This window comes from Hippocampus bargibanti, linkage group LG12, assembly GCF_051943395.1.
Source record: "Hippocampus bargibanti isolate YZ-2025 linkage group LG12, ASM5194339v1, whole genome shotgun sequence".
In the NCBI taxonomy this organism is placed as follows: Eukaryota; Metazoa; Chordata; class Actinopteri; order Syngnathiformes; family Syngnathidae; genus Hippocampus; species Hippocampus bargibanti.
In genome coordinates, this window is record NC_142745.1 from 15,459,055 (window position 1) to 15,469,864 (window position 10,810).

A 10,810-nucleotide genomic window follows, 5' to 3' on the forward strand; every position below is an offset into this window, starting at 1 on the left:
TCTCAACCTGACACATTTCCCACGCTGTGTGTCACGTCCCTGAGTGTAACTTTCTACAACCATTCTACAAATAAAGACCCCGGTACCGATATCCTAAGTCCACCATTGCTACCATCCTTCGCAACAAAGCTTTACACAAAGGTGTTGTTTACTCGATGCTTTCACGTGACTAATGTCACCGAACTTGTCACGTGCGAGTTGAGAGCTGGGGCGGGGCCGCCGCTCCCGACCTCCGCCAGCTGCTGTCAATCCCCTAATCACCAATACTGGGACATTTCAACGAGTCGCTGTTACCTCACCAGTGACATGATTACAATGCCTCGCGCCTCGCCAGTGTCTTGGACTTGCCAGCACAAGAGTTTGCTTCGCCCGAGGTGATTGTTAGCCCCGATCGCGTAAGTTTGTTGCTTTCCGGGATCGCGGGTTTTTGCACCCCTGTGTGCCATTTTATTTTGCCTAGCTTGATAGGCTGGACGGATCGCCCCCGCCCGCCTTCTTTTGACACTCATCGGACTCGCAACTTTTGTTGTAATAAAATCTCTGCCAGCACCTACGGGACTCGAAGTGGATGCAGATGACATCGAGGAGCTTGTTGCTGACCATAATGAGGTCCTCAACACAGAGGATTTGATTTGCCTTCAAGAGGACAAGCAGAAGCAAGCCATTCGGGAGTTGTCATCTGATGGCGAGGAGGAGGAGATGGCTGCTAAGTGGAATGATGTGCAGGCTTTTATTGAACAGTTCCATCCAGAAAAGACTGTGGCTATGAGAATCATCAACATGATGAATGATAATGTGATGCCTCAGTTTCGTAAGACCTTACAAGTCAGAAAGCAACAGGTGTCAATTAAGAGCCATCAACGACCATCACAAATGGAAATAAAATGACTTTATTATATAGTGCAGTGTATTACTTTCATTACAATACAATAGCACATTTATTATACATAGAATAAGGTATATTGTGTGTAGTTTTAAGGCTTATTTAGTTGAAAATTATATTTTATGGAGACCTGGGAACGGATTATTCTCATTTTAATGGTTTCCTATGGGAAATTAATTTTTGGGATACACACTTTTCGACTTACACACACTGTCTGGGAACCAATTAAGTTTGTAAGCCAAGGCCCCACTGTATGTCTTCAAGAAAAAAAATCTATATACAATTATAACATTCAAATTATATTTTTGTTAAATCATTTTAATTAAATAAAAAAGATATGCATTGATTGGAGATGACTCAATGCAGTTCCCTTTAAACGCTCCCACGGCGACATAGGCACAGTTACGAGGAGCGCAAGCTTTACGGCACAAAATACAGATGCAGATGTTAATTACCAAATTATGGCAAAAATACATTGTACCTTTTTTTGAACAGTATCACAAAATCAAAATCCATTTTCAAGAAAAAAGTTGGATTGATACGAAAAAAAATAGCCAATTCCAGGACATCAGATGAAATGTTGACCAATCTTCACTGCAACGCTCAAACTTTCACGCAAAAAAAAACTACAGCAGTAAAGCTTTTTGGTTTTACGTTAGATTTACTTTACTTGTTCGAAATAAGGAAAATAAATATCACAGCGAGCATAAAAGTATTTTGCTTTGGACAAAGGGATTTTTTATGACACGAGCGTGTTGTGATTCTGACATCACACCACTTACTCTTTATTATGCATATGCAATGCGCGTAAGTTAACCTTTGATTCGCAAAAGTCTGCAGACCCCATTCCTAGATGTCTTTTACATCCTGTAAAACTCAATTTTATTTTTTTGTCTTTTAGTCGTCTAATTGCTGTGGCGACCCCTGAAGGGAAAAGCCGAAAGGACAAGAAGTCTTTTCAAGAAGAAAAGTAAAGTGTGCACACCCAAAGAATTGCCAGCAGCGCATCACTTTATCACAGCTTTTGAGTAAAAGACATGGGTGTAGATCGTGTCATTTGCGAGATGGGAGAATGGCGAACAGCATGTAGAAAAGCAATGCAGTGTGTCAACGTTGCTCACAGTTCATTCTTTGTTGGCTTTGGCTGTTCTAGTAGGCTTTTCTCGGATGTCCTTGTCACAACGTGTATGGCAAGGAGCGTTGACAGCAGGAGACGAGCCGTTGAAATGTTTTTTAATGGGGCTCGTGTGCCCAGAGTGAAGTTAATGATACACGAACGTGACCTGCTTCCCGATGGTTAAATTGTAACTAAGCCGTGCATATGTGCTCAAACAATGCAGGGAGGGCCATTATGTCAACTGTCGGTGGTGGTTGATGACAAAGCATGATAATGGCAATGGGACGCCAGGAGGAACTTTCGCAAATCCAAAACCTCTCTGACATTGAGGTCGGGGGCGGGGGGCATTTGTGCTATTTTATTAATACTTGTTATGAGAAATATAGAAAATATAAATATTTTGGTAAATATATAATATTGAGGGGGAAGAGTGTACAGTGATACCTCAGCTTACGAACGCTTTAGATAACGAATTTACGAACGTTAAATTTGCAAGAATATAATCTTGGCATACAAACTATTTTTCGGGAAACACATGGAGCGCCACAATGAGTGATGAGTCGTTCGCGAACGAGCCTGTTCTTGGTGCTCCTAACAAGGTGTTGAAAATGGCAGTCGACTTTTTTTCCTCTATTACCCGCCCCCAGTCTTCGGTTAAAGCCCCACGTGATTGGTCAAGATCCGTGGTAGAGGATGGAGGGGACACACGCAGCAGTGAGCGGGGGAGGGGTTAGAGTGCTGTGAGCACACAACACGTGAAAGGTAGACGACAGTGCTTGAAACAAAAAAACAAAAGTAAAAAAAAAATCAAAAGTGAAAGGTGAGAAATTGGATAAAAAACACAGTGAAATTTGGATTTGTTTCAACTTTATCTTAGTGTAGACTGCAAAGTTAAAATATCCCATCAATCAGGCTCCACCAATAACCCGCACAAGCCATATGTACAATTTGAAAACAAAAGACAAGCAAGGGAATGAGCTATTAATGAAGTTTCTAGTGTGTCTGCCTGCATCTGTTGCTGTTGCAATATCACAACTTCCAAGATGTACAACCCAGAGCTCCTTGAGATACTATGCAAAAATTCCATCAAGCCATCAACGACCATCACAAAGGTAAATAAAACGACTTTATTATATAGTACAGTTTATTTATGTTGGGGTAATTCGCTATAGGAACATCTTTAAACAACTTTCTGCATCATTTTCTTTTGGTTTGGACTTCCTGATACGTCATCCTGCCTGCCTTTACATGATGTCACATCCCATTACGTCACATCCAATTGAGTCGCACCCTGTCCGTCATATAAATGCTCTCCCAGTCCGCGCTTCTCTCTCTCTCCCTCTTCCTGCCTCTTCCTCGTCCGACACCCCGCGATGCCCCTGCTGTCTACAAGATTAAACTAATTTATTCTGTCCAACACCTGGCTTCCTGTTGATTTAACCATCCTCTGCCATCAACACTCTGAAAAGCTATCAACCAGGAACGAACGATCACTTCCAACCCATTAATTTATTTAATTACAATACAATAGCATATTTGTTATACAAAAAAATAAGGTATATTTGTGTAGTTTTAAGGCTTATTTAGTTGAAAATAATGTATTATGGGGACCTGGGAATGGATTATTCTCATTTTAATGGTTTCCTATGGGAAATTATTATTTGGAATACACACTTATCCTGTGACTGTAAATTGACCTTGAGAGTTTTGAAAGACGCTTAGAAATCAAATGTATTATTATTATTATTATTATTATTATTATTATTATTATTATTATTATTATTATTATTATAAGCCAAGGTATGACTGTATGTGTATAAAAATGTTCGAATAGGCATTTTATGAAGGACGAAAGTCATAATACAAGGTCCGATTGGTTTTATTTTATTGTGCAATATTAGAAGATTAAATTGGAAATGGTGGTAAATGAAAAATGTCTTCACATTACAAGATTGGTCACATTTAAGAAAAAGATATCCAATTATGATTAAAAAGTTCTTTCCAAAAGAAAAATAAGCAGTGCATTTTAAAATCCTCTCGCAATTATCATTTTTTAAAAATAAGAACATACAATGCACATAATTGTGCATCCAAGTATGTACCATACATGAAAATGTACATACATATTCCATTGTGTATTTTGTACTCTATATTCCACGTTATAATTTTATTAGTAAATTATTGCAGTTGCACAGAACAACCTCCACACAGCCGTGAGAGCCAGCCGCAGGAAATGTTGGTCTGTGTGTATATTCCGCACACATATACACACACACATACACACACGCACACTAAGCTCTTATATAACACACTCCACTATTTTTAAGCGTGTTTAGTTCCACTGGGCTGAACGACTACACAATCATCATCATCATCATCATCCCTCTCCCTCTTGTTGTCTTCGTGATTCCAACTTTGATGACGTGTGAGGTGAGCATCGCCACAAGCGAGACGCTGATTTTAAGGAAGCAAAACGATCCCCCACCAATCATAATGAATAATATCATGCGCCCGTGGCCACAGTGCTGATTTTTAAGCTATTCTTATTTTTCTTCATGTAAGTCCAAACTCCTTTGAAACTGCTGTACTGTGCTTCTGCATGTCTGGAAAAAAAACATGCATTTGGTTGCAGTGCCACTTTCTGCCACAACATGGCAGTGGAAGCACTGAGCTCCATTGGAAGACGTGCAACGTAATTAACTCTTTCACTGTTGGGGATGTTCATATTGCTCAAAGAACATTTCAAATTTTCAGTGGTAAGAGGGACAAGCGTCTCGACCGGCCTGTCTGTGAAATTCAGGTTGGCAAACGACTACCGGCTAAAGGCTCCCTGTAGATGGCGAAATTACATTGCTTTACATTTCTGATCAGCACATCTTTTGAATAGAAGATCCAGATAAGGCGGCCAATCTTGTGATGCCACAATGACTCCATAAAAAAGTAATACTAAAATAATAATAATAATAATAATAATAATAATAATAATAATAATAATCCATTTCATTAATAAGCGCCTTTCAAAACTCTCAAGGTTACAGTCACAGGATAAGTTTTTGTGTGGGTGAGCAGCGGCAGCCACACGCGCCATCATTCACTCAACCCGGAAGTAATTCAAATAGATAGAAAGCTAGCTAACTAGCTAATAATAAAAACTCAATTAAAACAGAACTTTTGAAGAAAAATGACATGAATAAAATTTATGGAATGGAATCTGTACAAATTAAAGTCCCCGCCCCCCCCAAAAAAACAATTTAAAAATAAAACAAATAAAACTTCATGAACTGTTGCTTCCAAGCTGTGAGCGAACCTGCATGGGGTCCAGGACAAGGCCACAGTGTAAATCACATTAGTTCCGTGTGCTTGGTCTGTGTTGCTTGCTCAGGTATCGCAGCACCCCCCGCCCCTCCCCCACCCCACATACACACGGGCACTTTTACAGCGGTTCATGGTTACGCAAGCTGACATTTCATAATGGAAAGCGGCGGGCATCAAAACCAATCGCGGTCTGCAGACAGGAATGGTGGAGAGGATCGAGGCAAGCATTGAAGGAAGGAAGGAAGGAAGGAAGGAAGGAAGGAAGGAAGGAAGGAAGGAAGGAAGGAAGGAAGGAAGGAAGGAAGGAAGGAAGGAAGGAAGGAAGGAAGGGTTGAGGCAGGGAGGGAGGAAGGAAGGAAGAAAGAAACGAAGGAAGGCAGTAAGGAAGGAAAATTGATGGCATTAATAACTTGTAGTTTTTTTAAGCGTCCTAAATTAGCGATTAAATATGAGTTTGGGATAGCATTGTGTTGATGTTGGCGTGTGCAATATAAACTTAGAAAATCAATCACCACAGAAACACGCTGGTCAACTTCAAAATAAAAGCCTCATTAAGAATTGCATTAACATATTCATTGGTAAGCTTATTTTTTTGGGAGCGTGTTATGTTGGGAATGTGTTTGCAGCATCCTCGACATTTCAAAATGACGCACCAAATAAATGCCAAATAAATAGTTTCCAACAAACAGTTCACAACAACTGTTCAGTGCACATATCGTATCACTGTCTGTCTACACATATTGCTCCATCATTTGTGTTCCAACATTCATCAAATCAACTAGAGGTGCCCAAGTGCGGTCCTGAGAGCACTTATCCAACCACCTTTGGATCTCTCCCTCTTTTTCCACCTGATCCAATAAGAGTGCGTGTATATAAGGACATGGTGACAGGTGATTCAAATGATCAGTCGTGTTGGAGGAGGGAAATATCTAAAACCGGCTGAATATAGCCTCGAGAGGAAAGGACATGCATACCCCTGACTTTAAGCGTTACAACACCACAAGTATAGATGCTATTCTTAAGCCTGTTTATGGCATTTAACATCTCATGTTAGCATCACGGCCGCAGACGTTCGGTGATGTGATTTGTTAGAAATATACTAGGTGTGAGAGAGAGAGAGTTGGGGAGAGAGATAAGACTATGACACTGAAGGACAATAAAAAGAAAGCTCTTGAAACAATGACATTTAAAAAAAAGTGAGAGATATACTCCGAGGGTGAGAATGAAAGAGCGACAATGAGGAGGAGGAGGAGGAGGAGTAAGGGGGGGGGGGGTGTCTGTGCGCCCCCGACTTCAGTCCGCTCCATACGTGCACGCACTCGCCCTGGTTAGATTCATTTATTACCGTACAGAGTAAATAATTGTAATAATCGATATCGTCAACACAATACACGTGCATTTTTCAAAGCAATTATGAGAAACGGAAAAATTAAAGACCCTCGAACACATAATAGCGCGTCACCACGTCCCGTTTTAACCCCCAAAGCGCAAATGTGGAAAAGGGGGGGAGGGGGGCGCAAAAAGTGAAGACAAAGAACGTCCCGTGGGAATTTATAAAATGAATGACTACATTCCAAAAGTGAAGACCAAAGAATGTCGCCTGGGAATATTATTTTTTAAGTATTTTTACAATTGGCGAAGACAAAGAAGGTCGCATGGGAACGTTCTCCAAAAAAAATAACATGAATCACCAGAAGACAACTGGATTGGATTTCCAATGACATCTCTTGATTTAAAATGAAGGCAACATCGCATTAAATCCTGACCCCCAAAAAACGAGACAAGAGGCTCAAATGAAGAGGACCGGCGCCTTCTGCTTCAATGTCACCCCCGTCATAAAGACAAAAAAACGATAATGTCAAATGAATGGCCCACCAAAATGGTGATGCATTCAATGTCACACCACCAAAAACTAAAGACAAGAACATCAACGGAACCTAAAGCCGGCGCGCGATGCATTCACTGTCACACCACAAGGGACTCAAAACGAACTGAAACAGAGCCGAGGAGAAAGGAGAAGGATGAGTATGCTTACCTGATGCCGAAATGCTATTGTTATGGGGCTAGGGGTCTTCTTTTTTATTTTTTAGATTGAAACAAAGCCAAAGAAAAAGTCCCTCTTTGTCCTCTAGTGTCGAGACTGAGACGTGAGCGTCTCCCCAAAAACGGGTCCTCCTTATAAGCTTCTCTCCGTGAACTTTGTCTCCTCCGGTTTGGGGGGGCCGGAGTGATACCATCGCGAGTGGAAAATCACCGGGCCTCCCTCCCCTCCTCCACCTTCCTCCCGCCATCCACCTCCTCCTCCTCCTCTTCCTCCTCACCGAGCAACAGGAGAGAGGTGACGCGTTCGCGGTTTCGCGGAATCCCAAATGCTCACGCGACACGCTGTCGTGTTTGATGGCATGAATTGGTTATTTACGAGGTGCAAGTAAACGCTCCATTCAGGAGCCCAGATGCTGCCGCTGCATCACCGCCAAGGTGGCAGGTGCACGGAGACAAAAAGGAGACAAAAATACTCCAAAGGCACTTATAAATGAAATGTATTATTATTATTTCATTATTACTGCAAAGTAATCACATTACATTGCCATAATGTTTAATTACTGAATTACTGGATTGTTTTTTTGACGCCTCAAGGTGGCACGTTTCGTTATACACTGGCCATTTGTTGACTGTATATTCCCTTTTTAACGAAATAATTCCAATTTCACTTGGAATTGGCACCTTTTCAAGAATAACTCTTTGGCAGTACCCTTCCTGACTCTATATCGTTTTTAAATAACTTTTTGGAAATGACATTTGTTAATAAACAAATTCCATGACCCATATTCATTCGGTGTTATTGACTTTGTACCAGCTGGGGGAGTATTTGTTCCCACATTCATTGCTTAGCCAAACGATCAAAGTGCCGCAACTGATGCGGCAACACGGAGTACTCCGTAGACTGGAAATGTTCCCTGTTGGTCGAGTCCCAGCGCAAGTCATTTCCCTCTGTTATTCATAACATTTCCTTTGCATAAGAACCTTCCAAGTAGCACCCTGGAACTCGGATCATACCCAAGGTGTTCAGTGAGTGTTTTTCCGTTATTTTTCATTTGCCAAAGCTACCCAAGTTCACTTGGCAAAGGAAGGCAATTTTAGCAGCACAGCAAATTGCATATTTAGTACATAAAATCATTCAAAACACAATTCCATGTGCTTTATAAGCATTGGAGAAATAGCAAAAACAAATAAAATTGTCAAATGTAAGTGGATGTTGGAATATTGCAGTAAACGGATGATGTTTCCCGGCCTAATTGAAATGAAGTGACAGTTTGAGCATACCTCGGGTATTCTGGGAGGTTGTTGCAAAGGTGAGGAGCATAGCAAAATATAACCCGCTTCAATTGTGTTCCTGTGGTCAAATAAGACTTGTCCCAGCCGACCTGAGGGGGTCTGGGTCCAGGTCCATTTTGCAAGTATTTTTGTCTCACACATTTTATTTAGACCATCAGTAAGATTTAAAATCTATCGTTTAACTCGCAAGTTTTCTGGCGTTTTGTTTTTTGTCCTTTCTAACTTTTGGGTGCGAATGGTCTCGAGTCATCTTCATCTGGTTTCTGTGTGCAGGAGGCGTAGCACTCCCAGTGACACCGGAAATGGCTGCATGCTACCTTTCTTCTGCGTTTTCCCGCTGCTCACATGAGGTCTGGTTCTGGTCTTAACCGGGTTTGATCAAAAATCCCAAAATCAGAATCTCTTTTCATTTACATTAAACAAATACAGCATCACAGCATAGGAGTTATTCAAAAGTAATCAAAAGTAATCCAAGTAGATTACTCTCTCCAAAGATACTTGGATTACTTTACTAACTACATTTTATAACAAGGAACTAATAACTATCAGAATACAATTTTAACGTTAACCTCCTGACGCCGTCAGAAATACAAATACAAATACCAAAACACCACCGTGTCATTTATTTGGCAACAAATCATCCAGGGCACCAAATTCAATGATTTTGTAGTCACATAATGAATCAATCGCCAGCCAATCGCAAGGCACACATGGATGAAATAACCATTCACACTCACAAATACACTTAAAGGACAACCGACGCCACCGGACAAGTTATGTCCATAATTTGTCAAATCACTTCAAATGACTTCTACTGAGCGTATTTTACAAAGATTCCACCGCATATAGCTATATTTTACGTTTTACGTTCTACGTTCTGAAAATCCCCAGTTTCGTTCTGAAAATCCCCAGTTTCGAGCTGATTTGTGGCAGATTTTGGACACTGTAAGTCATTTTTATTGGTGTTTTGCATTTGACTAAAAATATCAGCCTGCGTGTTTTGGGTATTTTAGATGCTATAAAACGTTTTTCTGATGTGAGGAAACAAAAAAATGATGGTGGTTGTCCTTTAAGGACAATTTTGAGTGTTGCATCAACCTACAGCAGCATGTCCAAAGACCGGCCCGGGAGCCAAATGCGGCCCTTTGTCAATTTTTATCCGGACCGCAAGCTCTGTCATAAAATCAATAACGTCTACCCCCATGTAGAATGAATACGTTGGGCAGTAGCGCTGTTAGATGCGTGTGCTCAGTGCTGCCATCTAGAGTCTCAATTTGGAACAGCAAATTAACATATGAGTCATTGGCTGAATGATATACAGTAAAGTCTCATTATATCGATATTCTCGGGAGTCGGAAAAAATATCGATATAACCGGACTATCAATATAGCCGATCCTGCGGCATGTAATTTTCTCCTTGCGTTCATAGAAATAGTATCGTAATAAGCAGTAATATCGAATAATAAAAGTAATAGCGGCAGCCACACGTGCCAGCGTTCACTCAACCCGGAATAATTCAAAAAGATAGAAAGCTAGCTAGCTAATAGAATGCTGGATAGCTATCTAATAGATAGCCAGCTAACTAGATGGCTTATATGTTTCCTGACTCAAATAGCTAGCGAGCTAGCTAGCTATATTGCTAATAGCTAGCTCTCAATCTAGATAGCTAATATATAGCTAGCTAGCTAGCTGATAGAAAGCTAATAATAATAATAATCCATTTAATTTCTAAGCGCCATTCAAAACTCTCAAGGTCACTTTACAGTTACAGGACCAGTTTTTCTGTGGGTGAGCAGCAGCAGCCACACGCACCAGCGTTCACTCAACCCGGAATAACTCAAAAATATAGAAAGCTAGCTACGGAATAACTCAAAAACATAGAAAGCTAGATAGCTAATAGATAGCTAGACAGCTAGTGTGAAGAACGTCCGCCAGAGTTGCTCCCACCCCCTTGACATTTTTAACACACCAAATCTGCAAAAACTTTGTACACCCCTGACAAACAGTGAATAATTTGTGAATGTGGGAGGCAACCGGAATACCCACATAAATCCCACACATAACAACCCAAATTACATCTACTTAATCCCAGTTCAACCTGGGAACCTAAAAAAAATCAATTGCCTTTTGTTGGTTACTTTGGATTTTATGGGCATTTT

General features: G+C 40.7%; 1 protein-coding gene across 1 annotated transcript in view; it reads right to left on the minus strand.

Annotated features, from left to right (window-relative positions):
* The window catches only part of LOC148890662 (sodium- and chloride-dependent taurine transporter-like), a 30,820-nt gene extending 23,253 nt beyond the window's left edge, over positions 1 to 7,567 (minus strand). Inside the window, exon 1 of the mRNA XM_089009982.1 lies at positions 7,351 to 7,567. The gene's annotated coding sequence lies outside the window, so the exon portion shown is untranslated. The remainder of the gene's footprint in view (positions 1 to 7,350) is intronic.
* Between the last annotated feature and the right edge of the window lie 3,243 nt (positions 7,568 to 10,810).